At 45.5% G+C, this 12,500-nt stretch overlaps 1 protein-coding gene across 3 annotated transcripts in view; it reads right to left on the bottom strand.

The window, feature by feature from the left end:
- Nucleotides 1-12,500, bottom strand: part of LOC127004029 (protein inscuteable homolog) — a 225,072-nt gene that overhangs the window by 67,685 nt on the left and 144,887 nt on the right. For all 3 annotated transcript variants that reach the window (XM_050871254.1, XM_050871256.1, XM_050871255.1), the window contains one exon: nucleotides 7,518-7,576. The gene's annotated coding sequence lies outside the window, so the exon portion shown is untranslated. The remainder of the gene's footprint in view (nucleotides 1-7,517; nucleotides 7,577-12,500) is intronic.

Here is a 12,500-nt window from a genome sequence, read left to right as displayed (position 1 = left end):
TGTCTGTCTGGCGTGGGTGATAAAGTCCAGACGAGTTTGGTTAAGGCAAAGGCGACCTTGAGCCAGGAGGGGTGAGGGGGGCGAGGGGGGGCGTCTCAAGGAAGGGAAGGATGGGGAGGAAGGGAGATGAAGAGGAGGGATGGATGGGATTGCAGGTGACTTGGTTTGCATAATCTCCAGGTAAGGGATGCTGATTCCACACATGCCTGGGACTCGTATGGCCTTGTATGTATGTATGTGTGTGTGTGTGTGTGTGCGTGTGCGTGTGCGTGTGCGTGCGTGTGCGTGTGCGTGTGTGTGTGTGTGTGTGCTTTAGGATATATGGCAAATAAAAGTATAGGAAAATAACACCCACAAAAGAATGTCACTCTCCCAAAAAACAAGTGAAGAAAAGCTAAAAAAAAAATATTTCCTGAAGTCCCACGATACTTATCTTCATGTGTATGCGAGAGTATAATGTGTATGTATGTGTGTATGTATGTGTGTTTGTTTTGTCGTCGTCAGGAGCATCATCTAATCATCCTTATAACCTTCATAATCCTCGTTCGGGTCTTTAAACTCCTCCTGTCCTTTCTCTTTCGTCTAAAATAACCTCTGTTAGCTCCTCCTTATCCTACTCTTCTTCGTTTCGTTGGTTTGTATATCCTAACTGTATCTATGAGCAACATATCAACAGTGGTTTCCCACAGGGCTCTGTCCAATCTCCCACTCTCTTTCAGTTGTTCATTGATGATCTTCTTTCCAAAACGAACTGTCCTATCATTTCTTGCGCCGATGACTCTACTCTGCATTACTCAACTTCTTTTGACAGAAGGCCAACCCAGCAGGAACTATACGATTCCAGGCTGGAAGCTGCAGAACGCTTAATCTCAGACCTTACTATCATTTCCGATTGGGACAAGAAGAACCTGGTGTCCTTCAACGCCTCAAAAACTTAATTTCTACACCTATCAACTCGACACAACCTTCCAAACACCTATCCCCTATTCTTCGACAACACTCAGCTGTCACCTTCTACACTAAACATCCTCGGTCTATCCTAAATTCAAAATCTCAACTGGAAACTCCATATCTCCTCTCACTAAATCAGCTTCCTCGTGGTTGGGTGTTCTGTATCGTCTCCGCCAGTTCTTCTCCCCCGCACAGATGCTGTCTATATACAGAGGTCTTGTCCGCCCTCGTATGGAGTATGCATCACATGTGTGGGGGCTCCACTCACACAGCTCTCTTGGACAGAGTGGAGTCAAAGGCTCTTCGTCTCATCAACTCCCCTTCTCATACTGACAGTCTTCTACCTCTTAATTCCGCCGCCATGTTGCCTCTCTTTCTATCTTCTATCGATATTTTCATGCTGACTGCTCTTCTGAATTTGCTAACTGCATGCCTCCCCCTTTCCGCGGCCCCGCTGCACTCGATTTTCTACTCTAGCTCATCCTTGTACTATCCAAACCCCTTATGCAAGAGTTAACCAGCATTTTCACTCTTTCATTCCTTACACTGGTAAACTCTGGAACAGCCTTCCTTCGTCTGTATTATCTCCTGACTATGACTTGACCTCTTTCAAGAAGAGTGTATCAAGACACCTCTCCACCCGAAATTGACCTCTCTTTTGGCTATTCTTTACTTTTGTCTGTTGTGGGAGCGGCAAGTAACGGGCTTATTTTTCTACACTCTTTCTGTTGCCCTTGAGCTGTCTCTTTTGTTGTAGAAAAAAAATCTGTGTATCCTACGTTTCCCTTTAATTCCCAGTGTCGACCTCAACCCCTATACTAATATCCTTTGTGGCATTAACTACCTGAACATCTTACGACGCTCCCCTCTCCATCGCCCTCTTGTCCTTCCCTGCCGCTCTCTCTCACGGTCTCGCCAACCATTAAGCATCGAGCATGTCTAAGGAGGATGGTCGACTAAGGTGGATGGTCGACTAAGGTGGATGGTCAACTAAGGAGGTGGATCGACTAAGGTGGATGGTCGACTAAGGAGGTGGATCTACTAAGGTGGATGGTCGACTAAGGTGGATGGTCGACTAAGTTGGATGGTCGACTAAAGAGGATGATCGACTAAGGAGGTGGATCGACTAAGGAGGTGAATCGACTAAGGTGGATGGTCGACTAAAGTGGATGGTCGACTAAGGTGGATGGTCGAGTCGTTCGGTCCTCCCCTTCATCCTCTCGAAATACCTGCACGCCGATGCCTCGCGAGCGCCGCCTTAATCCCCCGCCCCAAGGTGCCTTATCGACTTATCATTATGAGCGCCGCGTCCCTCTGGTGGGGCCGATAAAAGCGTCGAGTACACCCTCTGTTACCTCCACTTGTATATATATAGTATCGTAACTGTTGGGATGGTGAGTGTTGTGTACTTCTTGTTGTTGTTGTTGTTGTTGTTGCTCTTCTTCTTCTTCTTCATTTTCTTTTTCTTTTACTTTTTCTTTCTTTTTTTTTTTTCTTCTTCTTCTTCTTCTTCTTCTTCTTCTTCTTCTTTTTTTTGTACCTCTTTTTCTTCTTCTATTCTCTAACTTTCTCTCTCACTTCGTTCCTTCGCTTCTTCACTTCCTCGTTTTCTCTTCCTCATCTTCTTTCTCATATTATTATTCTCCATTTTCCTGACTTTCTCTGTCATATCTCTTCTTCTTTTCTCCACTTCCTCATTTTTTTTATTCCCAGTCTGCCTCGTCTTTACTTCCTCCTCCTCCTATTCTTTCCTATTTTTCTTCTTCTTCACTACTTTCGTCCTCTTCCTTTTAATTTCTTCTTCTACTTGCTATTCAATTCTTCTTCCTTTTCCTTTTTGCCCACCATTCTTCTTCTTTCTCTTCCTTCTCTTCCTCTTTTTCCCTTCCTTCTCTCCCTCTTCTTTCTTTCGCTCTTTCTCGATCTCATCTTTCTACAACCCCCTCAGCCCCGGTCAACCCTATACTCCTAAGAACCTGCTGGAATTGAAAAAAGATGAATCCCAAAACTCCATCACCATCTAGACGATCAGACAAACCAAACCATCTTAGTCATCAACAAAACCAATAATAAGACAACAATAAACAACAAACCAATCAAACTAAACAAAGAAAAAAGAAAATAATGGGCAAACTTCGGAAAAAAGAAGGAACAAAGACAGACCATAAAATAACGTGAAAGAGAGGTAAAGAGAAAAAGAGAAAGAGAGAGAAGAAAAGAAAGAGTCCCCCCCCCACACAGCATACAGAAGCACTCATGACAGGCCCTCCATTCCACCCTCCCTCCTCCTTCCTTCTTTTCCTTCTTCCTCCTCATCCTCCTCTCCCCTCTCCCCCCTAGAGAACGGTTCCCTTGGCCCTGGACGCTTCTATGTTTACCTGGCCGGGGAATAAGACGACAGGTGAATGGAGGGACGCAACAGCCCACCTGACACACCCGCTAACCCGGAAAGAAGCTTGGGTCACTGTCTTTCTCTTTCTTTTTCTTTATCTTTCTTTTTCTTTCTCTTTCCCTTTCTTTTTCTTCTCCTTTTTCCTCTGCTTCTCTTTCTGTTTCACTCTTTCTTGCTTCTCCTTACCTTCCTCCTCCTCCTACTTCTCCTTTTCCTGCTCCTTCTCCTTCTATTTTTCTTTCTCTTTCCCTCTATCTTTTTTTTTTCCTCTTGTATCATTTACGCATATTTCCCTCTTTGCTTTGAATACCGGAACCAAAAAAAAAAAAAAATTCTTCAAGTCACTCAAAACCTCAAAACATAAAAATAAGATAATAATAATAATAACAAAAATGAAGTGTTATTCTTTGCACCTACGAATGAGAAGTCTTCCGCGTGCCTTACAAGTAGCCCGTAACACCTTCCCTTCCTTTCCCACGCTCACGCCGCGTTGCTCAGTGTGTCAGGCTAAGTAAGGGTGTGTGTAAGGGGAGGAGCCGGTTGAGGGGGGGCGGGGGGGCGGGAGGGCAGTGGGTAGGGTGATGGAAGTTAAGGATGTCAGTGATGGATCTATTTAACTTAACATCATTTTTTATACTCTCTCCTTCTACCTCTCTCCCTCTCCCTCTCTCTCTCTCTCTCTCTCTCTCTCTCTCTCTCTCTCTCTCTCTCTCTCTCTCTCTCATCAGTTAAGTGTATGAACTATATGTATTTGATATGAAAGAAGGATATGATGTGTCCTTGATTAGTTGATTGGCTGGCCAGGTGACTGATTGATTGATTGAGTTCCACCACTGAGATTGAATGATTGTGGGGACCTGTGGCAGAGTAATGGTGTCTGTAAGTGCTGCAGGTGGTGGTGGTGGTGATGACTATGATGGTGGTGGTATTATAGAGGTGATCATCTTCATGGTGGTGATGGATGAGGTTAAGCTTGTTCTTGTGGAGTTTGGTGATGGTGATGACCGAGGTTGCTGCTCTGTTTTTTATGGCTATGATGGTGATGGTGATGGGAGCTAACTACCCTGTCATTCACCCAGTCAGTCAACCACACACCCATTCTTCTAGCCACCCATTCACCCATCCCATCACCCAGCCAGTTATCCAGTCAAGCAGCCACCCAGTCATCCATACGTTCACTCATCCATTCCACCACCCACCACCCAACCAAGCAAGCAACCAGTCAGCCAGGTAACCACACACCCACCCATTCTTCCAACCCTCCGTTCATCCATTCCAGCACCCAACCAGTCAGCCAAGCAAGTATCCAGTAATCCATTCATCCATCCACCCATCTAGCCAGTCATCCATATCACTACCCATCACCCACCCAGCCGGCCAGGCAAGCAGCCAGTCCGCCTCACCAAGAACTCGCTCCTCGGTAAACACACTCCTGCAGTACCTAATGGGCGGCTCCCCTGTGCAGCGGCCCGCGGGGGAGGTGCACGCTACCTTCCTAGGCCGGCCACGGAGGGAGCAAAGCCTTTAATCTGAGCCCTAATGTACACCCTCGAGTCTAGACGAATCCCTGGGCAGCGGCAACACAGCTCAGTAGTCTCTCCCGCCTCGCCCCTTGCCTGCGCCTCTGATGTTACGCAAAGCTGTGGATGGATGGGCTGCGTGTGTGTGCGTGTGTGATTTTTTTTTTTTGTGTGTGTGTGTGTGTACTGTGTGTGCTGGGTACTCTTAGGTTCTGATGATGATGAGCAGGAGGAGGAGACCGAGGAGAAAGAAGGTAAGATGAAAGACAGGAGAAAAAGAAAAGGAGGACGACGAGGAGGAAGAGGAGAAATAGGAAGCAGAAGTGCAGAAAGATATACTACAGGAAAGAAAGGTATGAAATGCTGAAAGAAGTGCAGAAGAAATACAAAGAGAAGGAGAAAAGAAGAATTAAGGTAAGATGAAAAACAGGAGAAAAAGAAAAAGAGGACGAAGAGGAGGACGGAAAGAAATAGGCTGCAGAAAAAGAACAGAAAGACACAGAGGATAGAAAGAAATAGTATGCTGAAAGAAGTGAAGAAGGAATATCTACAAGGAGAAGGAGAAAAGAAGAAGGAAGAGGAAGAAGAAGTAACACGAGGAAGAAGAGAAACAAAGACATGGGAGAAGGTACAGTAAAAGATATAAAGAGGAAGAACAGAGGACAAAGAGGAGAAGCAAGAATAGGAGGAGCAGGCAAAGGAGTAGAAGCAAGAGGAGGAGGAGGAGGAGCGAGCAGAAGAAGAAGGAACCCGCCGATCCCTCTGACAGTATATAAGAGACGCGCGCCAGGTCCCGCTACTCGCTTTGTGTAAACTCGATATTTTAAGCCATGCAAACACGAGGGACCCCGACAGGTGGCGCCGCACAAAGGCAGCAATATATAAGCCCACACAGATTATGGCCCGCTAAATAAATGCTTCCGAGACGTCTGCAGCTTCATCTTGTGTGTGTGTGTTTGTGATTATTTTATGGTAGGGATGAAACCTTCGAAGATGTGTTTGTATGCATGTATTACTGTATTTCTGTATGTTAGAATATTTGCTTATGTTATATGAAGGCATTAGTTCGTATTTATTTTTGCTTTGATTTGTTTATTTATTATTTATTTTTTTGATAGGAAACGCATGGTCAGTTCCTTACAGTACAAGGAGTAAACAAGTCCACAGGCACATGTCAACATAACTCTCTCTCTCTCTCTCTCTCTCTCTCTCTCTCTCTCTCTCTCTCTCTCTCTCTCTCTCTCTCTCTCTCTCCTCTCTCTCTCTCTCTCTCTCTCTCTCTCTCTCTCTCTCTCTCTCTCTCTCTCTCTCTCTCTCTCTCTCTCTCTCTCTCTCTCTCTCTCTCTCTCTCTCTCTCTCTCTCGTGTGTGTGTGTGTGTGTGTGTGTGTGTGTGTGTGTGTGTGTGTGTGTGTGTGTGTGTGTGTGTGTGTGTGTGTGTGTGTGTGTGTGTGTGTGTGTGTGTGTGTGTGTGTGTGTGTGTGTGTGTGTGTGTGTGTGTGTGTGTGTGTGTGTGTGTGTGTGTGTGTGTGTGTGTGTGTGTGTGTGTGTGTGTGTGTGTGTGTGTGTGTGTGTGTGTGTGTGTGTGTGTGTGTGTGTGTGTGTGTGTGTGTGTGTGTGTGTGTGTGTGTGTGTGTGTGTGTGTGTGTGTGTGTGTGTGTGTGTGTGTGTGTGTGTGTGTGTGTGTGTGTGTGTGTGTGTGTGTGTGTGTGTGTGTGTGTGTGTGTGTGTGTGTGTGTGTGTGTGTGTGTGTGTGTGTGTGTGTGTGTGTGTGTGTGTGTGTGTGTGTGTGTGTGTGTGTGTGTGTGTGTGTGTGTGTGTGTGTGTGTGTGTGTGTGTGTGTGTGTGTGTGTGTGTGTGTGTGTGTGTGTGTGTGTGTGTGTGTGTGTGTGTGTGTGTGTGTGTGTGTGTGTGTGTGTGTGTGTGTGTGTGTGTGTGTGTGTGTGTGTGTGTGTGTGTGTGTGTGTGTGTGTGTGTGTGTGTGTGTGTGTGTGTGTGTGTGTGTGTGTGTGTGTGTGTGTGTGTGTGTGTGTGTGTGTTTGGAATCTCATCACATAAAAAGGTTATACAAGGAATATAAAAAAAACTAACAATAATGTTTGAAAAATGAAAAACGAAATCAGCTTCTAACTTACTACTACTACTACTACTACTACTACTACTACTACTACTACTATAAATACTATAACTACTACTACTACTACTACTACTACAACTACTACCACTGCTACAGCCACCCGCCACATGGAAATTAGTGCTGTTAAACTCACTCTATAAGCTCAACTCCCTTAATTACACTCTTCCTATTAATTAAACGGCTTCACCAATTAAAGGCTTCATTATTTACACGGCAGCCAACCACTCAAGCATATGATGACCTGTCGTTCCAAGCAATTATACTCTCCGTTTCTGACATACCTTTTGGGCTGGGTAAACTCTCCCAATATTAATAGCCTTTCTCATATCACAAGCTCTCCCGATGTCACAGTCTTTCCCGGTATTATAATCTCTTCGTATATAACAAGCTCTTCATAAATTACAAGCTCTCTTTTCGCAAACTCTCTATGTCTAAAAACTTTTCCTACTTTCACTCTCACTCTCTCTCTCCATCCATCTATCTATCATTAAACGAGGTCAACACACATGAGAGTCTTACCTGGGGAGGGCTGAGGCTGGGGCAGGAGGGAGGGAGGTTCGGGGTCGTTACTGGAAGACCTGAAGGGGACGGAGAAAGGGTATGTTAATGGTGTTATCTTAATGGTGTTGAAAGGTGGTGGAGGGACACTCAGCTCACGCCTCCGTTGTTAGTGTTTGGGGGTGGAGGACGCGATGGAGGACGAGGTGGTGTTAGAGGGCAAGGTGGTGGTGGTGGTGATGAGTGGTGAAAGGCGGTGGTCGTGGTGTTGGTGGTGAGGGGATTGGATTGATGGCTTCCTCTCTTCCCTCGGTGATGAATGAAGATGTGGTAATGTTTCGTTAGTGTTTCTTGTTGTTTTATTTGTTATACCTGGTGGTGGTGGTGGTGGTGGTGGTAAGGGGTTGTTGGCCAAGAGTAAGGTGATAATGAGGTAAGTGGCAGGCAATGAGGAAGGAGAGAGAGTGATGAGGGTGGAAAATTATTAAAATGGTGAAGATGAGTCTGTACGGATGGAGGAGGAGGAGGAGTAGGAGGAGAGGAGGAGGATGAGGAGAGTAAATTGGAGGGAAGGAGATAATAACCGTAATGGAGACTGAAGGCTGAAACTAATGATGATGATGATGATGATGATGATGTGATAAGAAAGGTGAACTCTACTACGACCACCACCATCACCACCACCACCACCACCACCACCATCATCACCACCATCACCACCACCACCACCACCACCATCACCACCACCACCACCACCACCATCACCACCACCACCATCACCACCACCATAATCACCACAAAGAGCAACAGCATTAACACCAAGAACAAGAAAAAAAGAAAAGTAGAGATAATAAGAAAAAATAAAGGTAATAATAAAAATGAGGACAGAAATAAGAAAGATAATGATGATGATGATGATGATGATGATGATAAAAGAAGAGAGTTATAAAGAGAAGACAATAATAAGGACAAAGACAGTAAGATGATGATGATGATGATGACGATGATGATGCTGTCGCCGATATGAACGACAGTAGTAATGGCGGGTCTTGACACCTGCTTTATCTCCCTCTCCAGCCCTTCCAGGTGAGTCACGCAACACCCTCACCTGCCCTCCCTCTTCCTCAATCCTCCTGCTCCTCCTCCACCCCCTCCTCCTCCTCCTTCTGTTTCATCTCTTCCTTCGCCTCATCTCCTCTCACATTCCCACTCTCCTCTTCCGTAATCTATATCCCTCCTCCTCCTCCTCCTCCTCCTCCTCCTCCTTCAAATCTCCTCTCATCTTCCTCCCTGACCCCACCTCTCACGTCGTCCTCCTAATAGCTCCCTTCCTTTAGCCTCTCTCTCTCTCTCTCTCTCTCTCTCTCTCTCTCTCTCTCTCTCTCTCTCTCTCTCTCTCTCTCTCTCTCTCTCTCTCTCTCTCTCTCTCTCTCTCTCTCTCTCTCTCTCTCTCTCTCTCTCTCTCTCTCTCTCTCTCTCTCTCTCTCTCTCTCTCTCTCTCTCTCTCTCTCTCTCTCTCTTCAATGTTTTTTTTTTTCCATCTTTTTGCAGCATCCTCTTACCTTTCCCTCCCTTTCAGAATCCCTCCTTCCTTCTCCCCCTTTATTAACTCTCCCCCTTTCCCCTTTCTTCCTTCATTCTTCCATCACTTGTTTTCATTCCTTCCTTTCCTTCTTCGTTCATCCCTGTCTTTCTACATATCCTTCCCTCCTTCATTCATCCTTTCTCCCTTCTCTTCCTTGCCTTCTTCCACTTTCACCTTCCATTTTATGATTGCCTTCTTACTCCTCCCTTAAACCCTATAAAGCTATGGCCATTTTTTTTCCTCCCTAAATTTGCATTCCAGTATTCTTTCTCCTTTAATTCCCTTCTTTTAACGTATTCTATCCATCCCTCGTACTTTTTACCAGCCTCGTGCAGCTTCCCATCCCCTGAGAGAGAGAGAGAGAGAGAGAGAGAGAGAGATGAAGGAGAAGGGAAAGGGAGAGAGACACGGGCGAACAAAGGCTTCACTCATCAAATATGCAGCAGTAGTACCATCTCCAAACAAAAGGATAACCAAACAGATAGATAAAAAAAGATATACCAGGAAACAAAGGAGGCGCATTAGGCAAGGGATACTAAAGCCGGACAGACAGACAGACGGACAGGGAGACAGACGGACAGTGAGGGCAAGATGATGCTAAAACACTTCCCACCCGTAGAGACGTTCGCCTGACACTTCTACAGGTAACAGAGGAACCTTATGGACGCAATCAATGCCACCTGTAGTACAACCTTTACCTGCGTACCTGTGGCCTCCCCTTCTCTCCCTCTCCCTCTCTCCTCTCGCTGTGTTGACCTGTTGACGTCAGGTGTTTAGCCGCCACTACTGACGGCCAACACTTGCAAGACCACCAGTGAAAGTCCTGTTGATCACTTGCATAGCTTGGGAGACTCGCTTGTTAGTTAGTGTCGTACGCCTGATCCTCCTCCTCCTCCTCCTCCTCTTCTTCTTCTTCGTTTATCATATTCTTTCTCTTTCCTCTTTTATTATTTCGTGTCCCATAATCAGTTACATGTAATATCTTTTATCTTTTCCTCCTCTTCCTTCTCCTTCTCCTCCTCCTTCTCCTTCTCGTTCTCCTCCTCCTTCTCTTCCTATTCCTTCTTTTCCTCCTCCTCCTCCTCCTCCTCCTTTGCTTCCTCTGTCTCATTTTCTTTCTTTTCCCTTCTTACTTCATTTCCCTTTTAATCAATTATCTGCTTTATTGTTCTGCTCCTTTTCTTCCTCTTCTAACTCTGGCTCATTTCTTCTCTCCTCTTATATCGTTCCTCCTAATCAGCTACCTCTTATACACATCACTCTACTCGTTCTGATCCTCCTTCTTAATTCTCCACGTTTCTTGCTTCTCTTTCCTCACACACTCATTAAATCACTATATCTGCCCTCGTCCTCGTCCTAGTCGTCCTTCTCTTCTTCCTCCTTCTTCTCCTCCTCCTCCTTCTTCGGAACCTCATTCCCCTCCCTTATTCCTTCCTTCCTCCATCGTCAGTAACCCCTTTTTGCTACCCGTTCCTGACTCCCTTAAATCACTTACATTCCCCTTTTCTTCCTTCTCCTTTCACTTTATTTCTTACTCCCCGCTTCTCTGACACCACGAGGACCCTCTCTGCGCCGATCAGAACATCTACCTGTCTGAGAGGTGACCAGTGAAGTGTTTCTTTAGACTGGCTACCTCTTACTTGACTTGCTCCTTTGCTTGTCTCCTCTCTGCACCAATCAGAACATCGACGTGTCTGGGAGGTGAGCAATGAAGTGTTTCTTTGGAATGGCTACTACCTCTTGTTTGACTTGCTCCTTTTCTTGTCTCCTCTCTGCACTCCCTTCATTACTATATATCCTCCTTTGCTTATTGAACACTTATCATCGAAGTCGGCAAGGGCACGCTCTTACTCAATTCGCTTCTTTTATTGCCTATTGCTTCCACTCCCTTTCTCATTCTATATCCTCCTTACGATCACGCGATTGCTCCTTACACGGCAACGAACACCTATCTCCGAAGAGTGGGAAAGGCGGCGGTCACGGGTAGCTACACATCTCTCAACTTGCTGCCTCTTACTCATCCCGCTTCTTTTTCCTGCCTCTCATTTCCTTCCTTTCTTACTATTCCCTTCATATTATCACACAGAAACACTACGTATACATAAAAAAAACATATACCTCCTAAGAGTGGACAAAGTGGCGTTTCTGGGCACATTTCTTTAAACTTTCAGCCTCTTACTCAACTCGCTTCTTTTTCCTGCCTCTCATTCCCTCCCTTTCTTACTATTCCCTCCATATTATCGCACAGAAACACTACGTACACAAATAAGAAAATATACCTCCTAAGAGTGGACAAAGTGGCGTTTCTGGGCACATTTCTTTAGACTTTCTGCCTCTTACTCAACTCGCTTTTGTTCTTGCCTGTTCCCTTCACTTTCTTTCTAACTATCCCTTTCATATTATCATACAGAGTTGCTACTTATACAGAAAAGAACATCTATCTCCGAAGAATGGGCAAATTGGTGGTTTCAAACACACTTATTCTTACTGCTTCTTCCCTCCCACTCGCCGCCACGTCTCGGCAGCCTTGGCCATTGACACCCCTAAGTTAAGCTGCTCCTTGGAATGCTAACTGTTACTACTTTTTATTCTGTTCGGCAGGTTAACGGAGATTGATTCCTTTGTAGAAATAAACAGACTTTTAACCATTGCTCAGACTACCTGTTGGAATGATGAGGTACTTTTTCCTCTTTCTTTTCTTTCTTTCTTTTGAATTACGGCAAGAAATATATATACTTTTAAACAAATATAAATTTTACACAACCACCAGAAATAAGAGGAGCCATATACAGCACTTTTTTAATAGAAGGAGAATAGTAAGGACTGTTTACGTATATTCAGCCGTTCTTAAATCAACAGAATACTGAATGAATAAATAAATGGGAATGATAGCGGAGATAACAGAGACAAACGAACAATGGTGGAACTAAAGGAGGAGAGGACTATCACCAGGTGTATATTAAACTACAGGTATGCCACCAATGGATCGACAGGTGCCTACAGATGCCCCTCAATGCCTACCACGGTCAATACCCTCACCTCCACCACCACCACCATCACTACCACACACCCACACCACACTTATATCCACACACTTTCACCTCCTCCTCAGGGCAGCGCGGAGCTTAAGGCTGATTTGCAGGGCTCAACGCCGCCGCCTCACGCCCGCCCCTGCCCGTGACCCCTCAAGCCTGCAGCACAAAGGCCAAGGTCACCCTCACGCCCTCAGCTTACCTCCATCAACCCCTTTACATGCTCTGGGGATCTACTGCGTGACTCCTCCCCCCTACCCCCCCTTCACCCTCTCCTCTGACCTCCACCCACATCCACACCCACACGAAACGCCTCCACACCCTCCTCAATCTAACACAGTTACTCCTCTTCACTCCTTTTTTGTGTGTGTGTGTTCAGTAAAAGAA

This window comes from Eriocheir sinensis, chromosome 27, assembly GCF_024679095.1.
Source record: "Eriocheir sinensis breed Jianghai 21 chromosome 27, ASM2467909v1, whole genome shotgun sequence".
Taxonomy (NCBI): domain Eukaryota; kingdom Metazoa; phylum Arthropoda; class Malacostraca; order Decapoda; family Varunidae; genus Eriocheir; species Eriocheir sinensis.
Note: the sequence above shows the minus strand (reverse complement) of the source record. Positions and strands in the feature narration are given on the sequence as shown.